Here is a 23,865-nt window from a genome sequence, read left to right on the forward strand (position 1 = left end):
GCCAAGCTTCCTCCTATGAGTAAGGAGCCAGTGTCATTGGCTACTTACCAGATCATCATGTGAGGTAATGACAGTGATCACAACTCCCAGCCTGAAAAAAGGCTCTGGTCCTTAAAAGGGTTCATTAAGGTTTAAATAAATAAACTAGCCCCATACCAGTCGCCCTGTGCCCGCGCCATCTATAAAATGTCCCTGCGGAGGCTTTGTTTGTTTTTCAGTGACTAGCCAGTCGATGGCCAGTGCACCTGCGTGGCCCTGGCTGCGCACATCCACGATCACACTCATATTGCCGGGAGCATGCTGCGCAGTACAAAATTTCCTATTGCACCTGTGCAGGATGGTCCCGGGATGCACTGGCCATCAACTGGCCAGTCGCTGAAGAATGAAACTAAGCCTCGGCGGGGGACTGGAGGATCATTGATTAAAGGCGCAGACACAGGGCGGCTGCAGGGGGCTAGTAGAAGCCCCAGGTAAGTGAAACTCGTTTTATACATTTGGTTTAGGTTTTCCTTTAAAGGGATACTGTAGGGGGGTCGGGGGAAAATGAGTTGAACTTACCTGGGGCTTCTAACGGTCCCCCGCAGACATCCTGTGCCCACGCAGCCACTCACCGATGCTCCGGCCCCGCCTCCGGTTCACTTCTAGAATTTCAGACTTTAAAGTCTGAAAACCACTATGCCTGCATTGCTGTGTCCTTGTTCCTGCTAATGTCACCAGGAGCGTACTGCGCAGAGACAGACCATACTAGGCCTGCGTAGTACGCTCCTGGTGACATCAGCGGGATCGAGGACACGGCAACGCAGGCGCAGTGGTTTTCAGACTTTAAAGTCTGAAATTCCAGAAGTGAATGGGAGGCGGGGCCGGAGCATTGGGGAGTGGCTGCGTGGGCACATGATGTCTGTGGGGGACCATTAGAAGCCCCGGGTAAGTTCAACTCATTTTCCCCCGATACCCTACAGTATCCCTTTCAGCCTACAGCGTTGATTCACCTTATGCATCTGAGCAAGTTTCACCTTCCATTCATTCGCCAATAACTTTATCACTACTTATTAGTGATGCTATCCGGAATCCGGATATCCGGGTTAACCCGGATATCCGACCATTTTTACGCTATCCGGATCAGATTCCGGATCCTGGATAGCTATAGAAATCCGCATAGCTATCTGCGGATAGTTTGATGCATGACCCGGATATCCGCGGATATCCGTGGATATCCGAATCCGAAATACTGTAACTAAGGTGATGACGTCCTGGAGCCAATCAGAGGGCTCCCAGCAGAAGCCCTAGCAACCAATCACAGAGAGGAACACTTGCCAGCCCCACTGTATAATAAGGAGGGCTGCCATGATGAGACAGATCGTTCTGGCTTGCTGAATGCTTCCTGAGAGACATGCTGCAGTGCTGGTGGCCTAGCGAGGGCTGCCTGTATACAGTTATAAACCTAAAGCTGTTCATTGATTAACCCCCTCACTACTCTATAGTAATCGTTATTTAGCTTGATTGATTATCTCATAGTGTGACAGTTAGAGTGTGTGCTGCACAGCTGCAGTGCTGTTGCTGGGGCAAGGGCTTTACACAGTGATAAGCTCAGTGATTAACCCCTTTCACTATCACTACACTATAGTTAAATCGTTCATTAGCTTGATTGATGTCTCATAGTGTGACAGTTAGAGTGTGTGCTGCACAGCTGCAGTGCTGTTGCTGGGGCAAGGGCTTTACACAGTGATAAGCTCAGTGATTAACCCCTTCACTATCACTACACTATTGTTAATTCATTAATGTGTTAGTGTGCACTAGTGTCTTCTCCTCTGCTGTCTGACTGGCACTTGGCACGTGTCTCTTCGCACGTGGCACGTGTCACTTGGCACATGGCACGTGTCCCTTGGCACATGTCACTTGGCACTTGGCACGTGGCACTTGGCACGTGTCACATGGCACGTGACATGTGCCACTTGGAAAGTGCCACGTGACACGTGCCAAGTGACAAGTGACACGTGCCAAGTGACAAGTGCCATGTGACACGTGCCAAATGCCACATGACAAGTGCCACGTGACAAGTGCCACGTGACACTTGGCAAGTGACACGTGACAAGTACCACGTGGCACGTGCCACGTGCCACGTCCGGCAGGCTCCTGGCATACGTTACACCTGCTGCTGCTGCATTGCCCTGCTCCTGCTGCCTGTGCAGCTCCCACCGCCAGGCCAGGGTGCCACAGGCCACTGATACCACCTATATTTAATCCAAAACACAATTGCTGCATAATTTTTTGGAGGTGTCTTGGCTGAAAACTGTCATGTCCCAGTTGTGCGGTTGGACTTTGGACACAATGTGGGCTGCACGACCACTGACTGGAACCTAGGCCTGATGTTAATTGACAGCCATTTTTTTTAAGTCCCCACATCATCAATTAGTGTTCCCCTTTGCAAAATATTGATGATACATGCCTCATTTACTCTAAAAACACCTTTTAAAGCTATTTAAAGGGCACTTCCGGTTTTTCTATCCAGATATCCGAATAGCCCGGATATCCGCGGATAATGCAACCGGATATCCGTGTTCACGCGGATATCTAAAAGGCTGGATTCGGATATCCGAGCCGGATCCGGATATCTAGGTATCTGGATCCGGATCAATTCGGATTTTAAAAAGCACTATCCGAGCAACACTACTACTTATCACACTGAAATGATCTCTATCTTGTTTTTTCCGCCACCATTTAGGCTTTCTTTGGGTGATACATGTTGCTAAGAATTATTTTATTCTAAATACATTTTAACAGGAAGATTAAGAAGGAAATGGTAAACATTCATTATTTCTCAGTTTTTGGCCATTATAGTTTGAAATTAATACATGCTACCATAATTAAAACCCATGTATTTTATTTGCCCATTTGTCCTGGTTACTACACCGTTTAAATTATGTCCCTATCACAATTTATGGCGCCAATATGTTATTTGGAAATAAAGGTGCATTTTTTCAATTTGCGTCCATCACTATTTACAAGCTTATAATTTAAAAAAGTATAGTAATATATTCTCTTGACATGCATATTCAAAAAGTTCAGACCCTTAGGTAGATATTTATGCTGGGTTTTTTTTGTTTGCTTTTTAATAATTTTTTTTTTTATTAAAAATATTATTTGGGTAATTTTTGGTGTGGGAGGTAAACAGTTAATTTTAAATGTAATATTATGTGTTTATTTAATCAAAAATGCATGTGGCTGTAGTTTTAGAATTTGGCCACAGTCAAAAAGTCCTGGAAGCGAACGCTCTTGCTTCCAGGAAGCATTAGGAGGACGGGAAACTTTTTTTGTGCAGAAATACCTCGGTCGATGATAAGAGGCCGTCAGTTTTTCTGCCAGGGACTTAGATCAATGAATGGGAACGTTGTTCCCATTCATTGATCTCGGGACTAACGGAAGGCGATGGGTGCGCGCAGCAGGGCAGTCTATCTGGACGGATATATCTGTCCAGATAGACTTAGGTGGTTATGAGTGGCTGCATTCTTTATTTCAAGGCAATGTATCATTCATGAAAGATGGGGACGTCATGAAAAATTGAGTTGATGGGGAGAGGCATAGTTCTTCCTTTTCATCTAATTATTCATAAATTATCTGATTTGCCTTATTTTTGAATTGAAATGGGTGAATTGCAATTGGCCACGATCACGAATGGGGATTATGAGTGCAGTTGAAATTTACTCGGAAAGCACTCAAAGTTTCGATTAAGAGTTGTAATTTCGAGTACTTGCGAGTAATTAACCACCCTGGCGTTCTGATTAAATCGCCAGGGTGGCTGCGGGAGGGTTTTTTTTAAATAAAAAAAAAACTATTTCATGCAGCCAACTGAAAGTTGGCTGCATGAAAGCCCACTAGAGGGCGCTCCGGAGGCGATCTTCCGATCGCCTCCGGCGCCCAGAATAAACAAGGAAGGCCGCAATGAGCGGCCTTCCTTGTTTTGCTTATATCGTCGCCATAGCGACGAGCAGAGTGACGTCATCGACGTCAGCCGACGTCGTGACGTCAGCCGCCTCCGATCCAGCCCTTAGCGCTGGCCGGAACTTTTTGTTCCGGCTACGCTGGGCTCAGGCGGCTGGGGGGACCCTCTTTCGCCGCTGCTCGCGGCGAATCGCCGCAGAGCGGCGGCGATCAGGCAGCACACGCGGCTGGCAAAGTGCCGGCTGCGTGTGCTGCTTTTTATTTCATTAAAATCGGCCCAGCAGGGCCTGAGCGGCAGCCGCTGGCGGTGTTGGACGAGCTGAGCTCGTCCAGACCGCTCAGCTGGTTAAGGAAATTCTCTTGTGGGACAATCACAGAGCCTTCAACAGAGGTCCTAGTAACCAATCAGAATGATGGATTTTGTGCCCACCCTTGCCCAATATAAGGTGGTGACCATTTTACATTTTTAAACTTGCTGAGTGACTGTTCTTAGAGATTGCACCAGTGCTGTTGTTGTGCAAGTGATTTCACTGTGAAATAGAGACTTAACTAGTATTTCGATTGCTGTCTGTTTGGTATTATATATTTATAAGTAGCAAGGGAGGAAGGAATCCAGCACTCTCACGATTGCGGCAGGAGATGGGGCTCAACCTTGATAAGCTGTATGCTGTTGAAGTGCGTGTCTCTATGAAAGGCGTGCACGGGCTGGATGAAAGACAACAAATGTGTGTGGAGAAGGGAGGCAGGGTGGAGCCAGCACTGCGATTCAAGTCGTGTTTATTGAATTTATTCAATAAACACGACTTGAATCGCAGTGCTGGCTCCACCCTGCCTCCCTTCTCCACGGTATTATATATTTGATTGCTGTGTTCTGCTAGCTAATTTGAGTTTTAGCTTAGTGATTGATTTATATTAGTACAAGTTGCTGCCAGTGTTAGTGTAGTGTGCTATGCAGTTTAATGACAGGGATTTAGTTGTTTCCTGAGTTTAGCTTAGTTAACATGTACAAGTGCTTGTGTAGGTATTAGTGAATGTTATAGACTCTTATTTTATCAGTAGTTTAAAGGAGGTGGTGAGTGACATGATGAGATAGACATGTGTATGTACAGTGCCAAGCACACAAATAACTAGGCTGTGTTCCTTTTATTCTTTCTCTGCCTGAAAAAGTTAAACATCAGGTATGCAAGTGACAGTTTCTGTCCGGGTCAGGACTGGGTCAGACTATAGCATAACTCTCACTGATAAGTAATTACAGCCATAAAACACTTTCCTGTCAGTAAATGGCTTCAGAGAGCAGGGAAGATATAAAAAGGATCAATAATTCATAGATTTGAGCTCTGGCATACTTCAATGAAGGTGTCATTGAGCAGAGACAATGAAACAGTAAAAACTTAAAAACTAGATTTAAAGGGACACTGTAGGGGGGTCAGAGGAAAATGAGTTGAAGTTACCCGGGGCTTCTAATGGTCCCCCACAGACATCCTGTGCCCGCGCAGCCACTCCCCAATGCTCCAGGCCATGCCTCTGGTTCACCTCTGGAATTTTAGACTTTAAAGGCTGAAAACCACTGCGCCTGCGTTGCCGTGTCCTCGCTCCCGCTGATGTCACCAGGAGTGTACTGCGCAGGCCCAGTATGATCTGTTGGTACACTGCAGTAAGACATTGCACCCGGCACCCGGCTGGTTATCTTGAGGGTTGGCCTCTCTGCAGGAGCTTGTACACGTAATAACAATGCTTCACTTAATCCACACACTCCTCCATAAGCTGTAAAGGTCATAGCATGAGACGTGCAACAAGTACAGTAGTGCAGAGCACAACCAAAGGACATAAAGCACATAAAGAGATGACTGTGCACCTGTCTCTTTAAGACCTTTTATTCAGTAAACAGCATACAGCCACGAATGCAACAGTTTGACAAATAGTAAAGATGCATCAAACCTGGGTGGTGGAGGGTGTCTGGTAAGCTGGGAAGGGTGACCAGGGGTGAACAGGACGGCATTACAGCCGTTTCACGGCAGAACCGGCGCTTGCTCACGTGCAATGTCTTTAGATAGACAGCGCCATGCGGCTCCCTTCATAGGACCTTCAGGCCGCGCCTCCGGCGCTGTCTCATTGGCTGGAGTGTGTACAAGGAAGAGGACGAATGTGAAGGGGCGGGGATCCTCTATCATGCGGCTAAAAATCCGCATGGTGTATTAAATAACATTGCTGGGATGCGTGCTTGATGCGTACATAAATTTGGGAAAAGTGATTTGCTGGTCTCCTCCACGTCGCCCCATTCCGGAGGGGGGGGGAACCGTGACCAGGAGTTGACCAGATGAGAGTCCAGGGTCATATTACGCGCTGAGGCCATGGGGCCCTTGGGCCTGAATGCGGCGCAGCACTATTTTTTGTGTTTTTTTTTTATATCATGTAGCTAGCCTAGTGCTAGCTACATGATTCCCCCCTCCCTGCGGCGTCCCACCCTCCCGATCGCCGCCGCCACGTCTTCCCATAAGGAAATCTCGTTCTGAACGGGATTTCCTTTAGGGCTTCCCCCATCGCCATAGCGATGATCGTGATGACGTCATCGATGTCATCGGGAATCCCGATCCACCCCTCAGCGCTGCGTGGCACTGATTGGCCAGGCTGCGCATGGGGTCTCGGGGAGGGGGCCTATAACACGGCGGGTAGTGGCGCATCGGCGGCGACGATCGATGTAAACATGCAGCAAACAAGGTGCTTGATACGTGATTTTAAAATAAAATTGTCAAAATCGGCCCAGCGGGGCCTGAGCGGTGCGCTCCGGCGGTAATGGACGAGCTGAGCTTGTCATTACCGCCAAGGAGGTTAGCATATACGTACATTCAGTATGTTGTAAAGATCTAAATAAATACTTATTTGATAAACCTGTGCAGTGTTTACAAATGCTTAGCACCAAGCTTTAAATAACTGTCTGTGTGAGGATCACTATGTACATAATTGGTTTTGTTTGCTTCCTTTGCCTTACTTGACTTAATAAGTTAATATTAAGCTACCTGAAAACACTTAAATTGGAAAAAAATATATATCACATACTTTTTTTTTAACTAAGCCTCTTTCATATAATAAGTGCCTATTTAAAATCTTATGCATTACCAGGTTCCAAACTACTGCGCCTCATTCCTGCAAGCTATTCTGATGGAGTATATCAAGTGGCAACAGATCTTCCAAATCCTCGAGAAATCAGCAATGCTCTCACAAATGGACAGTCAAGTTCTCCAAATCCCCGAAACTTAACCGCGATGGCAGTATTTTTTGGTGAGACAATAAGAAATCTACTTGTTGTGCAAACGATCTAAAACATATAAATTGCTAGCATACTTATATTTATTGTGTTAAAAAAAAGAAAAGAAAATAATGTGATTGGTAGTGCAATGTGTTGCATTACAGGTTTTAGTTCTGTTCTAAATTACCATCATGTGACCCGTACCATTTGCATTACGTAAAGTGTACCTGAGCCGAAACTCGTGTACAAAATGAGATACTTAACTAAAGAGAGGGAAGCCTCTGAATTATATTGAGGCTTCCCTCCCTGCTCTGATGTCCTCATTGCTGAGCGCAGCCCTCTGGAAGATTAGAGACAAGGCTTTGTTGCTAATTATATGAGGCTGTGTAGCTCCTCTTCCTGCAGCGTGGCCATGCAGTAGTCGCAAGAGCCTGCCTGCGCAAGCGCAGTAAGGCGAAGCAGCTGGATTCGTGCTACTGCACATGCACGGCCGCACTGCACAAAGAGCAGCTGCACAGACCTGAAGTGGAGAGGGATTGTGCTCAGCAACGGGGCGAAATTGGACCACCGAGGGAATCCTCAATAGGATCCTGAGGCTTCCCTATCTTCAACTTAGTATTTTATTATGAACCCAAGCTTCGGCTCAGGATTGCTTTAATTACTTGATGCACACTGTGCAGTATAGTCACGGGCCTGCAAAATTCACAGGATGCACCAGGGGCGTGAATACAAGTCTGCAGCTGTGTGCAGCCGACGTTACCGCCGCTTAGAGGGGAAGTTAATGAATGGGACCGCTAAAACCCCGATTCAGTGAATACCGGCGTCCACTAGTGTTGGGCGAACAGTGTTCGCCACTGTTCGGGTTCTGCAGAACATCACCCTGTTCGGGTGATGTTCGAGTTCGGCCGAACACCTCATGGTGTTCGGCCTTTTAAGTTCGGGTTCGCCCCGAACTTCTGTATGCCCCCGAACAGGGCCCCTGTTCGGGCGAACAGGGCCCTGTTCGGCCGAACAGGCCGCAATACGGCCCCCCTATGGGGTCGCAGGCATAAGGGGGGAGCATGCCCCGATCGCGGGGGGGGTCGGAAATTCCCCCCACCCCCTCCGCTAGCGCTCCCCCCTCTGCCCGCTTCCCCATTCAAAAGTTTCAAGAAGTACCTGTATAGCGGATGGCCTGGCAGTGGCACTGTGGAGTGAGGAGGAGGAGGAGTCCGGAGAGTGACGAGTTGAGGGAGGCCGGGCAGCGGGCGTGAGGTCAGAGAAAGGGCGAGTTCCGCCCTTTCTCTGACCTCACGCCCGCTGCCCGGCCTCCCTCAACTCGTCACTCTCCGGACTCCTCCTCCTCCTCACTCCACAGTGCCACTGCCAGGCCATCCGCTATACAGGTACTTCTTGAAACTTTTGAATGGGGAAGCGGGCAGAGGGGGGAGCGCTAGCGGAGGGGGTGGGGGGAATTTCCGACCCCCCCCCGCGATCGGGGCATGCTCCCCCCTTATGCCTGCGACCCCATAGGGCCCCCAAAATAGGGATGTTCGGGAAGTTCGGGGTTCGGCCCGAACATGCCGAACATCTCGGCCATGTTCGGCGAACTTTCCCGAACCCGAACATCCAGGTGTTCGCCCATCACTAGCGTCCACGTGAAGCCGGCATTCATTGTATCTTCCTGTTGTTACACTGCTACACTGCTACGCATTACTTCCGATTCACGTGCTCGCGTGATCCATTTTTATTTAATAAAAATCCCCACACTGACTTTTATAATTAACTATTTCCCTCCCACACCCTCACATAGTACCCAAACTTTTTTTGAATATATATAAAGGGGGTGGGGGGAATATACATAAAAAAAAATATATAAGTAGTTACCTTAGGGACTGAACTTTTTTAAAGTTTATGTCAAGAAGGTATATTACTATTAATTTTTAATTTATGGGCTTGTAATTAGTGATAAATGCAAAACTGAAAAAATGCACCTTTATTTCCAAATAAAATATTGGCACCATACATTGTACTAGGGACATTTTTTAATTCTTGCAATAACCAGGACAAATGCGCAAATAAAATGTGTGGCTTTTATCCACAGTAGAACGTTTTATTTTGACACTAGAGTTGGGCCGAACCTCCGATTTTAGGTTCGCGAACCGGGTTCGCGAACTTCCGCGGAAGGTTCGGTTCGCGTTAAAGTTCGCGAACCGCAATAGACTTCAATGGGGATGCGAACTTTGAAAAAAAAAATTATTATGCTGGCCACAAAAGTGATGGAAAAGATGTTTCAAGGGGTCTAACACCTGGAGGGGGGCATGACGGAGTGGGATATACGCCAAAAGTCCCCAGGAAAAATCTGGATTTGACGCAAAGCAGCGTTTTAAGGACAGAAATCATATTGAATGCTAAATGACAGGCCTAAAGTGCTTTAAAACATCTTGCATGTGTATACATCAATCAGGTAGTGTAATTAAGGTACTGCTTCACACTGACACACCAAACTGTTCACTGAACAGAACAGGTATGCAGTGGCGGGTCCACTGAACAGAACAGGTATGCAGTGGTGGGTTCACAGAACAGGTATGCAGTGGTGGGTTCACAGAACAGGTATGCAGTGGTGGGTTCACAGAACAGGTATGCAGTGGCAGGATCACTGAACAGGTATGCAGTGGTGGGTGTGTTCACAGAACAGGTATGCAGTGGTGGGTTCACAGAACAGGTATGCAGTGGCAGGATCACTGAACAGGTATGCAGTGGTGGGTGGGTTCACAGAACAGGTATGCAGTGGCAGGATCACAGAACAGGTATGCAGTGGTGGGTTCACAGAACAGGTATGCAGTGGCAGGATCACTGAACAGGTATGCAGTGGTGGGTGGGTTCACAGAACAGGAATGCAGTGGCAGGATCACTGAACAGGTATGCAGTGGTGGGTGGGTTCACAGAACAGGTATGCAGTGGCAGGATCACTGAACAGGTATGCAGCCAGGAAAAGCTAAGCCTAACTAATCTTTCCCTATGAGAGACAGACAGCAGCTCGCCCTACTCTCTCTAATGCAGGCACACGAGTGGCCGTAATGGCCGCCGCTGCCTGCCTTATATAAGGGGGGTGGGGCTCCAGGGGCTAGTGTAGCCTAATTGGCTACACTGGGCTTGCTGACTGTGATGTAGAGGGTCAAAGTTGACCCTCATAGTGCATTGTGGGGCGAACCGAACTTCCGGAAACGTTCGCCTGCGGGAGGCGAACGCGAACCACCGAAGTTCGCCGGGAACCGTTCGGCGGCGAACCGTTCGGCCCATCTCTATTTGACACTATAATGGCCAAAACCTGAAAAATAATGCATTTTTAAAAAAATGTTCTTATTATTCATGTTAAAATGCATTTAGGATAAAATAATTCTTGGCATACTGTACCTCCCAAAGAAAGCCTAATTGATGGTGAGGAAAACAAGATATAGATCAGGGATGAGCAGAAACTACGCCAGTGCGAATTTACGCATCGTAGTTCGCATCTACGCATTGTAGTTCATAGGTGAAGTTTCAAAACTACGCTTACGAATTTACGCATAGCGAAGTACCGCTACGCATAGCTTACGCCCACTATGCGTAGATAACATGTGTATTGCATAGTGAACTACGAATGCGTTATTCGCGTCTATTTTTCCACGTGCGATTGTATGCTTACAAATTTACGCATTGGAAAGGGGAATGTACGCATAGAAGAGTTACCTGTATAAGCATTTACAGAGGATTTAATGCGTAAAATTTTCTGCATACGGGCATAAGCATCTGCATACACTACGCTTCGCACTACGCGTAATTGCGTATTTTAATGCGTAGTCTACGAAATGCATACGAAGCGAATATTTGGTTTCGAAGCCGTAGTTTGGCGAAGCGTAATTGCGTAAAACTACGCGTAGTTCCAGTGTAGCAAAGTTGGCTGACTGCGACCATCCCTGATATAGATCATTACGCTGTGATTCGTAGTAATTACATTATTGGCGAAAGAAAGGGAGGAGCGCTGATAGGTGAAAATTGCTCTGGTCCACAAGGGGGGAAAACCCTCAGTCATCAAATGGTTAAATTACTTATTATTAGCCAGTCCTCTTAATTAATCATTGATGAAGTGCTAATAACATCTGCACAGGGATGATAAGGAGTTTATAGGAGGAAGTTTTAAATCAGTAAGATACCCTTTGTTGACTGACTTTAAAAGAACAAAAGTTTAAAGTTAGCCAATAAATGGTATCATCCTGATTCAAAACTTCCTGCTTTTACTGATGGCTAACACAGTATAATACTCTACTGCTACTACAAAAGAGTTTATAGCAGGGGTGCCCACACTTTTTCAGTTTGCGAGCTACTTTAAAAATTGCCGAGCTCAGGAGATCTACCACCAACACAACCCCCCCCCTGCCCCCCATAAACACACACAGTGTCTCGACTCCCCCCACCCCACACACACAATATCCCAGCATAGTTCGCAAATAACTGCATAATCCCCCCTCCCCATCCTAGCACACAATCCTTTTACCACCTTCAAACACAGCAGTCAGCTTCAGAAGGTTTTTGAAGCTATTTGGCCACGCTGTGTACTTTTCTCTGCCTGAGGGTAGGAGACAACTGGAAGGGGGAAGACACTCTGCAAATCTCACAGCCTCACAGCAGCCTGGTGGGGAGGAGACTCTATACACGTCTCATCACAGGCAGCCTAGAGGGGAGGAGACACTGTCTCGCAGACTGGAGGGGAGGAGATGCTGTCTCCTCATTTGCTCCTCTTTCAATTTCAGCCACGCCTCCCCTCTCCTCACTGATGCTGCGATGGCAGCAAAATCTGACAGTGGCAGCTGCATGGCTTCAGAATGGAACAAGACAATCTACTCTGCAGCCGGTCGCGATCTGCCGGTAGATCGCGATCAACCTATTGGGCAGCCCTGGTTTATAGTAATACAACCAAGAAAGGGAGCCTGGTACTTAACAAATCAGTGTGTATAACTTAAAAGTCAATATATATTCAAAGAAATTTCAGTAGACTCTGCCACCAATACATTTTAAAACGTGCTAGAAGAATTAAACTCTAGGTTTAGATTGGGAATGCGTGGCAAAATTAAGTTATTCTGGTCTCCTAGCTGGATTTTGCTGAGTCCGGAAAGCCGAAAAATGGAGTAAAATGTTAGTTCATGGCACTAAAGTTCTATGGTGCCAGCATTCTGGGTTGATTGCAAAGCTCCCACGCATGTTGTCATGATCTCCAAATTTGCTATTTACATCAATAGTGGCAGTATGTGAGGTTGTATTGAGATCTTCAGTCAAAGTTTTAATTGATTAAAGTTGTAAAATGTAAACTGACAGTGTGTATTTAAAGTGAACTCGAGGCTAACCCCATGCTTACCTACGAAGAGGGAAGCCTCTGGATCCTGAAGAGGCTTTTCATGTCTTTTTCACCTCATCTCTTCATGCAGCAACCATGCAAGCACAGCCACATCTGCACAGTAGCAGATAGCCGCTTGTGCACGAGTCTGGCTTACTGAGCAGGCAAGGTTGCAATTACACAAGCACAGTACAGCCACACTCATGCATGAATAGGAGCTCAGCATAGATCTTCAATTCAACAAGCTCTGGTTGGATTTCTTTCGGGGATTCCACAAGGAGGGATGGAAGTCCATCGGATGGCGTGGGAAGCCTCTACAGGATCCAGAGGCTTCCCTCATCTTAGGTATTTGGGATCAAATACCACCACCCCCCCCCCCCCCCAAAAAAAAATAGCTGCATTAAATGGCCCCTTTGTTCCTTTCCCCCCTTCCTCCAATAGTGCAAGTTGTCACCTCTCCTGATAGTTACAGTGATGGCTGACAGCCCCCCAGGTTCCCCCAACTGATAGTGCTTCTTGGGGTCCTGCAGGGTATTTTGAAGTTGTAAAATTAGGCAGTGTGTCCCTGCATAAATAAATACAGGCAGTATTTCCCCCAAAAAATATATGTAATCATGCAGTTCCCTCCCCCTTCTCCAATTACGCTGGGTTTTCCCCAAAAGTACACACAATTACACAATTGGGCAGTGTTATTCCCCCCCCCCCACCACCACCACCACCACCACACACAGACACAGTATTTTACCCCTAAAAAAACACATAAGGCAGTATTACTCCACTAAAAAACACACACTAGGCAGATGGCTGACAATCCCTCAGGTTTCCCCTTTTGCAGTTGCAAAATTAGAAAGTGTTTCCCTGCAAGTACACATAAGTAGGCAGTATTCCCCCCCCCCCCCCCCATTGTACACATAATCAAGAAGTTTGTCCTTGGGCGGTGTTTTCCCAAAAAGTACACACAGTTAAACAGTTTTACCTAAGATTTCCTCCTCCCCCATTAGGCAGTTTCACCCCTAAAAAAGCAGATTACGCAGCATTACCCCACTAAAAATGTTACATGGACTGAATGACCTCAGAGCTATATTGTTGTACAAGATGGACTGACCTCAGGATCGTGTTATACACACAAGCCTCATACATACTCACTCAACGGCTATCTTAACCGAAAATTAGGCATGTGAACAAGGGTCACACAAGCTCACTTAGAGATCCGCCGCGCTTGACACAAAAAAAATAGTGCTTTGTTCCCCTCCATATCCCAATGAAATCTAATGGAAATAGTTACTTTTACACAGATGACATTACTTTGGGACAAAGGCAGGACGGATAAATATATAGTAAAGAAAAAGAAGGATTGCAAGTTATGCCTAACTGTAATTACCTTTTAAAGGTATCATGCACGTGGTTCACTCTAGTTACCCCTCAGGGTACACTGACCACAGCTACATACAAAGTAAACTTAAGCATTGTACAATGGCCCCTGTTCCCTGGCCTCTACCAATGTGCTGGAAATAATAAAAATGCATAAATACCAAGTTCTCGTTTTCTCTATCAGGTTATCAGGTTATCTCTGAAATGTTGTCCACTGAAATGCCTGCCTGTCCAGCTGAATTTGTGAACATAGTCATTCCATCTGGAGATCCTGTGTTTCATCTTGACAACAAAAAAAATGTGGTTCTGCCATTGCAAAGGGTCAAATGGTCTCAAGAAACAGGAAAAAGTCCTAACAGCCCAAGAGAACAGGTGATTAAGTTCAAATATTACTGAAAAAAAGATAAATTAACTGTCTTAATTTTTTCAAACATATACAGAACAACTTATAAAAGTCAGATCAACAAGATCACACAACTTTAAGCGGTAGTTAGGTGCTGGAACCCAAAGAAAAGTCCTTGAAGGGAGAAACAGCACACACTGTGATACTAGTAAGTGAAGCACAAGGCTCTATAGTAAAGGTCTCACCTGGTTGTGGAGGTTGGAGAAAGGTGTATAGATTTGCAAGCTGTCATGCTTATGTCCCTCTTATGCCGAGGACTTGGATTGAGTGTAGTAGAAGGCTGTGAGTGTAGTAGAAGGTAGAGAACAGCTAGCAAAGCAAGGCAGGTTTTACCACAATGATATGCAGAGGCAGTGTTTAAAACTTTATTGTGATGTGTTTCACAGGGGAGCACCCCTGTTTTATCATGCAGAAATCTACATATCATTGCTGGTAACACCACTTTGCTTTGCTAGCTGTTTTCTACCTCCTACTATTATTACAGTCAGGGATTCAGGCTCATACCGAACAAGCGCAGAAAACATTTACACACCCGATGCATCGTGTTTCAAACAACCATGGTGGAATCCTGACTGGATCAACATCCAAGACCAGGAGAATACCTGTGCAAGCCAGGCCCCCAGCATTAGAGGGAAATAGGCATGACAGCTTGGAAACCTATACAGTTTTCTCCGGCCTTGACAACCAGGTGAGACAAAAGGTTTATAGGGCCTTGTGCCCTCACTTGCTAGTATCACAGTGTGTGCTTTTTCAGTGCAACTTATGACAGCCAAGTGAACAATGTCAGATCAGAATCAGCTTTATTCACCAAGTACGATGGATGTCATACCCGGAATTTTTTTGTGGCATACACGGCATGGAGTACTGTAGTGCAGTTAACATGCATTTAAACATAATCAGTAAATTTTAAAAAATACAAACATAACTAACACAGCAGTGCAAGGGGATTTTACAGGGTGGTTGCCCGAGTTCAGTAGGAAGACAACTTAGGGGAAGAAAGTGTTCTTGTGTCTGGAGATTTTAGTGGGGTTGGATATATATAGCGGTGGCCCGATGGGAGATGGTTGAAGTAGTGACTGCTGGGGTGGTTGGGGTCTTTTAGTATCCAGATGGCTCTAGACCTCAGTCTGAAGGTGTGTAGGAGGTCCAGTGGCAGTAAGGGTGACCCAATGATCCTTTCCGCAGCGTTGATTACTCTCTGGAGTTGGAGCTTGTCACTTGTGGTAGTGCCTGCATACCAGATGACAACGGAGAAGCAGAGGATAGACTCAATGATGGCAGTGTAGAAGCTGCCCATCAGTTCCTGTGGCATCCCGAACTTCATCACTTGCCTATGGAAGAACAACCTTTGCTGAGTCCTCTTCTGGACCTTGGATGTGTTTTCTCCCCACTTCAAGTCGTTGGTGTTGGTGGCGCCTGAGGATTGATTACAGTAGGTTGGTTGCAATACACCATTAGGGGGCTTGCATATTGTGCAGTTCCTAACATGGGCGTAGCAATCACCCCTGCAACCCCTGCCATCGAAGGGGGGCCCAGAGGCTTTGGTCCCTCCACCTCCCTCTCCCCAACTGCAAATGCAGCTAATTAGAATAGAAACGTCCCCATTTACTCACAAAAACCGTGTGCAGTAGCCTGTGTAATTTTTTCCTGCTTCACAGCAGAACACTCTGTGCTGCCATTCACTGGCTCTCAATCCCGTGTGGTTCGGGGATAAAGGGGGCCCCATGCTATCATTTTTGCAGGGAGGCCCTATTAAGTCTAGTTACACCCCTGGTTCCTAACGTTATACTTTTTGATAATCTCATATACAGAAGTATATGAGGTTGCAAAAGTATTCGGCCCCCTTGAAGTTTTCTACATTTTGTCACATTACTGCCACAAACATGAATCAATTTTATTGGAATTTCACATGAAAGACCAATACAAAGTGGTGTACACGTGAGAAGTGGAATGAAAATCATACATCATTCCAAACATTTTTTACAAATAAATAACTGCAAAGTGGGGTGTGCATAATTATTCAGCCCCCTTTGGTCTGAGTGCAGTCAGTTGCCCCTAGACATTGCCGGATGAGTGCTAATGACTAAATAGAGTGCACCTGTGTGTAATCTAAAGTCAGTACAAATACAGCTGCTCTTTGACGTCCTCAGAGGTTGTCTAAGAGAATATTGGGAGCAACAACACAATGAAGTCCAAAGAACACCACAGACAGGTCAGGGATAAAGTTATTGAGAAAATTAAAGCAGGCTTAGGCTACAAAAAGATTACCAAAGCCTTGAACATCCCACGGAGCACTGTTCAAGTGATCATTCAGAAATGGAAGGAGTATGGCACAAATGTAAACCTACCAAGACAAGGCCATCCACCTAAACTCACAGGCCGAACAAGGAGAGCGCTGATCAGAAATGCAGTCAAGAGGCCCATGGTGACTCTGGACGAGCTGCAGAGATCTACAGCTCAGGTGGGGGAATCTGTCCATAGGACAACTATAAGTCGTGCACTGCACAAAGTTGGCCTTTATGGAAGAGTGGCAAGAAGAAAGGCATTGTTAACAGAAAAGCATAAGAAGTCCCGTTTGCAGTTTGCCACAAGCCATGTGGGGGGGACAGCAAACATGTGGAAGAAAGCGCTCTAGTCAGATGAGACCAAAATGGAACTTGTTGGCCAAAATGCAAAATGCTATGTGTGGCGGAAAACTAACACTGCACATCACTGAAAACACACCATCCCCACTGTCAAATATGGTGGTGGCAGCATCATGCTCTGGGGGTGCTTCTCTTCAGCAGGGACAGGGAAGCTGGTCAGAGTTGATGGGAAGATGGACGGAGCCAAATACAGGGCAATCTTGGAAGAAAACCTCTTGGAGTCTGCAAAAGACTTGAGACTGGGGTGGAGGTTCACCTTCCAGCAGGACAACGACCCTAAACATAAAGCCAGGGCAACAATGGAATGGTTTAAAACAAAACATATCCATGTGTTAGAATGGCCCATCCAAAGTCCAGATCTAAATCCAATCGAGAATCTGTGGCAAGATCTGAAAACTGCTGTTCATAAACACTGTCCATCTAATCTGACTGAGCTGGAGCTGTTTTGCAAAGAAGAATGGGCAAGGATTTCAGTTTCTAGATGTGCAAAGCTGGTAGAGACATATCCTAAAAGACTGGCAGCTGTAATTGCAGCAAAAGGTGGTTCTACAAAGTATTGATTAAGGGGGCTGAATAATTATGCACACCCCACTTTGCAGTTATTTATTTGTAAAAAAAAATGTTTGGAATGATGTATGATTTTAATTCCACTTCTCTCGTGTACACCACTTTGTATTGGTCTTTCATGTGGAATTCCAATAACATTGATTCATGTTTGTAGCAGTAATGTGACAAAATGTGGAAAACTTCAAGGGGGCCGAATACTTTTGCAAGCCACTGTATAGGAAAAAGTAACAGAGTGTTGGCCAAAGTTAGTTCAGTGTTGAACTGTATTTATTCCCTGATATCTTACCTGTATTAACTTAAAAGGAAACCTTAAGTGACATGTGACATGATGAGATAGACATGTATATGTACAGGGCCGGCCCGCCCATGAGGCGGAGTGAAACTTTTGACTCAGGCAGCACTCCTGGGGGGGGCGGCACCCGTCCGTCCATGGGTGTGGGGGGCCGCCTGAGCTGGAGGGGATAGTAATTCCTTATCAGAAATCCGACTGGAGAAAAACTGTCAGTTACATAGTAGAATATTAACTCTTTCAGGCAGAGAAAGAAAAAAAGCATTGCAGCATATTTGTTTGTGTGCTAAGCACTGTACATATACAGGCCCGGCCCTAGACTTTTTGCCGCCTGAGGCAAACTTCAAAGAAATCGCCGCCCCCAACCGCCCCCCCCCCAGCTGTGGGTGTAAGTAGCCGCCGAGCTAGAGGGGATAGCGGGCAGGAAGGGGGTATTGGGCCTAGCGCCGTGGAGGTGGGTCGGATCCCCCCCTCCCTCACCTGGGTCCCTGTCCTCCGCTCCCCTCCAGCTTTAAAAAGTTAAGTTGCCGCCGCTATTGTAAGAGGCACGGGCGGGGATCACTCACCTCCTCCACGTTCCAGCGTGTGCTCCACTGACGTCACTTCCTGCTACGCCGCCCACTGTATTGTAAGTGGCTACAGGAAGTGACGTCAGTGGAGCGCACGTTGGAACGCGGAAAAGGTGAGTGATCCTCGCCCGTGCCTCTTACAATAACTGCAGCAACTTAACTTTTTAAAGCTGGAGGGGAGCGGAGGACGGGGGACCCAGGCGAGGGAGGGGGGTCCGACCCCCCTCCCTGCCGCTAGGCCCAATACCCCCTTCCTGCCCGCTATCCCCTCTAGCTCGGCGGCTACTTACACCCACGGCTGGGGGGGGGGGCGGTTGGGGGCGGCAATTTCTTTAAAGTTTGCCTCAGGCGGCAAAAAGTCTAGGGCCGGGCCTGTATATGTACAGTGCTTAGCACACAAACAAATATGCTGCGATGCTTTTTTTCTTTCTGTCTGAAAGAGTTAACATTCTACTATGGAACTGACAGTTTTTCTCCAGTCAGATTTCTGATAAGGAATTACAGCCATAAAATACTTTTCTCTAGGAAGCCCAGTTCTCTGCCAGGAGAGGATAGATAGAAACAGGGTCAATAGTTCATACATTACATTTAGCAGAGGCAAAACAATAAATCTGTTTTTTAAAGGGGCACTATGGTAAAAAAAATTGTAAAATTTTAAATATGTGCAAACATAAACAAATAAGAAGTACGTTTTTTCCAGAGCAAAATGAGCCATAAATTACCTTTCTCCTATGTTGCTGTCACTTACAGTAAGTAGTAGAAATCTGACAGAAGTGACAGGTTTTGGACTCGTCCATCTTTTCATGGGGGATTCTCAGGGATTTATTTATTTTTCGAAAGCACTTAGTGAATGGCAGTTGCTCTTTCCAACTGTCAAAAAACTGTGTAGCGAGCAGGGAAGCTGGCCAGCATCATTGTTTAAATGCTTTTTAGGGAATATCTTTATAGAGAATAAAAGCCTTGCTGAGAATCCCCTATGAAGAGATGGACTAGTCCAAAACCTGTCACTTCTGTCAGATTTCTACTACCTACGGTAAGTGAGAGCAACATAAGAGAAAAGTAATGTATGGCTCATTTTATTCTGGAAAAAATGTGCTTCTTATTTGTCTATGTTTGCACATATTTTAAGTTTTACAATTTTTTGCCATAGTGCCCCTTTAAGTTTTTAAACATAACATAAAACTGTCTAAAGGTCATTTTAGGAGGATGGATACAATTGTTTATCTCTTCACTTTGTTTTCACTTAAGTATCACTTACAAACAATAGGACGGTCCCATCATATACTGTATGTATGCGTGCCAATGTGGGAACATTGTCTAAAGAAGTTTGTTAAGGTTGCAGGGTATATAATTTGCACCTTGGGTGAACCAGACACCACCAAGTAAATACAGTATTTAGTATCGTGTTCCTTTATCAGCCATGCATCAAATCTTTAAAATTATTTTTCCTCATTTTTTCGATGTTTTATAGTACATGGTACTTTTTATGTGAAAAATCTCCAGTGGTAAACTTCTGGCATGGGGAAATATATTGTGTGATAAACCAGCACAGAATAAAACAAGCTGCTTTTGTATGGCCGGCATACTTGTATTATTTTATGGACATGGTTTTATAATGTGTTTTCATGTAAAGGATTCCAGCATCACTCAGTCAAGGTGTGTGTTATAATTTTATGATAAGATAGTAAAGACCAGGAAGCTGTTCATATAAAGAAAATTCTAAGTTCAAGATATATGCCTTTGAACTCTGTGCTGCAAAACCTCTGCCTTAGCTGTGCTATACATAGTCTTTAATACACAACAAACAATAAGCTAGCTTCTATTTTTGAATCATATGAAACAGAGCCAGCCTTTGGGGGTGGCAAGTGGGGCAATCGCCCCAGGCCCCGCATCTCAGGACGCCCCGCACCCTCTGCAGTGCTGGAGAGAGCGGGCATAGTTGTGAAAACTCACGTGTCTTCACCGATGCTCACAGCCACCATCTATTTCCTCTCCCAGCATCTGTGCATTGGAAACAGGGCCCCCTGGGATGACGTGACCGCATGTCACCACAGGGGGGCACTGTTACCAATACACACTACACAGATGCTGGGAGAGGAACTAGATGGTAGCTGTGAGCATCGGTGAAGACACGTGAGTTTTAACAACTATGCCCGCTTTCCCAAGCACTGCAGCCACCTTATCTAACCTGTACTGCGGGGCACTTACCTATCTAATCTATACTGCAGGGCTTCTACCTATATAATCTATACTGCAGGGCACCTACCTATATAATCTATACTGCGGGGCACCTACCTATCTAATCTATACTGCAGGCTGGCACCTATCTAATCTATACTGCAGGCACCTATCTAACCTATGCTGCAGGCTGGCACCTATCTAATCTATACTGCAGGCACCTATCTAATCTATACTGCGGGGCACCTACCTAATCTATACTGCAGGCACCTATCTAACTGGTCTAATGAATAACACAGATGATACACAGTATTCCTAGTCTGGGGTGTGAGGTCCTTGGTCTCTACACCCTGGAACTGGTCAAATGAATAACACAGGTGATACACAGTAAACTGGCTAAGTGTGGATTCCCAGGTCCTCCTGGTTCCACCACACTGAAGGATCTGACTAAGGTCTGAGTGCTAACACATAGGTATTCGCAACGCCAGACAACCAGCAACTGAACAGCAAGAGATATACAGTATATAGTGAAGCGCTCCTCAGCGCCGCCCAGCTCCCATCAACCAATCATCTGCTGAGCTGGGGTCAGCTGACCCTTCTCCTATTGGCATAAAGAGCCTGTCTTGCGGCGCGCGCATGCGTAGCTCTCCATCTGTGTGCACTACTAGGTCCAGACAACCCAGACGCATGTTGCTGTGAGGAAACCGCCGCTCTGTGCGCGGAAACCGCCATCTCACTGTTAGCACAAGCGGCGGCTTCTCCGCAATCCTTCACGTAATGTACCTTAGAATTTGATAGTACTTAATAACAATAAATACAAATGTCCCTTTTTAAAACAGAATGTAATTGCAACTATTCAGCTTTACATAAGTAAAAAGGAACTCCCATGATGCTCAGTGAGTGTTCCATTATGCCCCCAAAAAGCCACTCACACATCAAGATTATACAGCATAACTAAAGCCTATTCATTTACATAGCCATGCCAATCCAATTTTGCCCCCCTCCCCCCCCCCCCCTGACAGTGAACTGCATGCATTGAGATGGCTCTATGGGTAGGGCACTGTAAATAGGAATTATTCACTGTACCCAGTTAAATCATGGCAAACTGAACCACTAGGTTTGCAAATACCTTTGTTTTAGGAGGGAAAAAGTGTACTTTACAATAATAATATTATCTGTAATAATAATAAAGGCAATCAGTCACTACAAAGCTATGGCTAGAGTATGGTTTACAGTAGAAACCACCCCTAGAATGTGCCACTGCTGATACCATATGACATGTAGTGAAGAGGGAAGTAGGAGAGGAGAGAGTGCAAAGAGGCTACCTGCTCTTAGCATGAGTTTCTGGGCACTGTGACTATAACTTTATTCTAATTATAATATAATCTGCAGTAATCCACACAAGTTTAAAGAGAACCTGTACTGAGTAAAAATATTTAAAATAAACACATGAGGTAACTTCAAATGAAAATTACAGAGTTACCTTGCCATCAGTTCCTCTCAGAAGCTCACCATTTTCTTCTGACAATAATCCCATCCAGTTCTGACAATATTTTGTCAGATCTGAAATATATCAGTTGCTGTCAGTAAAATATCAGTTGCTGTCAGTTATAGCTGAGAGGAAAACGGATGTACCAGGTAATGTCCATGTTTCCCTATGGCTCAAGTGGGCGATGTTACAGTTTAACTGTGTGCTGACCAGAAAGCTGTTATGGGTAATGGCTATTTTCAAAATGGAGGACGGAAAATTCCCTTGATCATAGTGAACAAATAGGACGCAGGACAGGAGAAAGACACTGAGGAGTAGACTACATGGAAGGTAAGTATGACTTGTGTATGCCTATTTTGACTTTTATTTTCAGTACAGGTTTTCTTTAAGAATCTCTCCAGGTTTAAATTGGTTTGCCTTATTTCTTGTTACCCAGATTACTAATTTTCGGATTAAAGAGAACCTGAGGCAGTGCGGCCGGCGAGGGTGGGGGGACAGATGGGAAACAGAGGCATGTTCCCTGCCTCATGTCATGAATCTGTGTCCACCCCCATGCAGCTCTCTTCCCCCCCCCCCCACGCTATAACCCCCAGAAATTGACAACAATGATTGTAGCTTATCTCAAGGGGAAAGGAGGAGAGGGATTCCCTGCTCAAAATGCCCATAAAGTTCCTGTAGGCCTTCCCCAGCTACCATTGGGCAGTTGTCTCTCCCTGGCTGTCTTCCCTGCCACTTCCCCAACCCCCCTGCACACTGAGAGAGCAGCTCGGTCTCCTTCGAGCTTTGTGACTCCAGAGGTCACGAAAGTTAAAGTGTAGTGATGTAGGCCAATGGACGGGCGGAGAGCGGCGTGGATGGCAGCGACCTGGTACGCCCAGCCCTCCAGATCAGCCCACTTTGGTCTCACTTTAAAACTTCAACGTTCCATGTCTGGCTTTACAAAAATGTCATAATGCCGTCATTTTAGTAAATCATATTTCATTACTGAAAGATGATGATTCATGATTTTCCAGGTAAATCTTGTAACAGCTTGGATTGATGGAAGCTCCATATATGGTCCTTCCCATTCATGGAGTGATGCTCTGAGAAGCTTCTCTGGTGGAAAGTTGACTTCAGGGCCAGATAAGTTCCTTCCACCCTATGCAAAAAAAAGGCTTCCAGTGTTTAGAGTGCCGGACCCTTCGACTGGGCAAGGAGGAGATGAAGGGATATACAGTAAGTAGTTATAAAGCATTTGAGTTATACTGTTTAAAAATTAGAGGATTAAAATTGTATATAAACAAATATAATCTTAATTTTCTGGTTTTCAGTTATTTTCAAAGTCCACTTCTAGCTCCACCATTGCATGTGTTCCTCGGGTTTATGTTAGGGCTCGTTCCCACTAATAACGCAGAGCCGCGCAAGCTCATACACTGGGGAGAGGAGCTTGTGATCCCATTCATTATACTGAATGTGATCACTGGTTGAATCACCCTGAAATGCAGCAAACCATGCGTGGGGTCCTTCAGTGGTGAATCGCCGCCCATAAATGAAAACAACAGACGGTGCAGTCTATGCACTGTCTGCTGTCCCTGCAATCGAGTTTCCATAATGGAAATGAGTCCTAACTCCGAAATAGGGCTGATCTGATTCCTAAAAGCATCTTTCCAATTTCCCCGGAATTCTGCAGAAATCTGAATGTTAAATTTTCGACTTTCTGGTTTCTGGAGAATTTTTTTGTTGTTGTTATTTTTGTCAAAAAAATGTGTTAATTGTAACACATTTTTTTGTGGATGTACGCAATTATGTGTATTCTGCATTTCCAATTGGCAACTG

General features: G+C 45.6%; 1 pseudogene; it reads left to right on the forward strand.

The window, feature by feature from the left end:
• Positions 1-23,865, forward strand: part of LOC137562262 (dual oxidase 1-like) — a 138,570-nt pseudogene that overhangs the window by 21,196 nt on the left and 93,509 nt on the right.

Source organism: Hyperolius riggenbachi, chromosome 3 (assembly GCF_040937935.1).
Source record: "Hyperolius riggenbachi isolate aHypRig1 chromosome 3, aHypRig1.pri, whole genome shotgun sequence".
NCBI lineage: Eukaryota > Metazoa > Chordata > Amphibia > Anura > Hyperoliidae > Hyperolius > Hyperolius riggenbachi.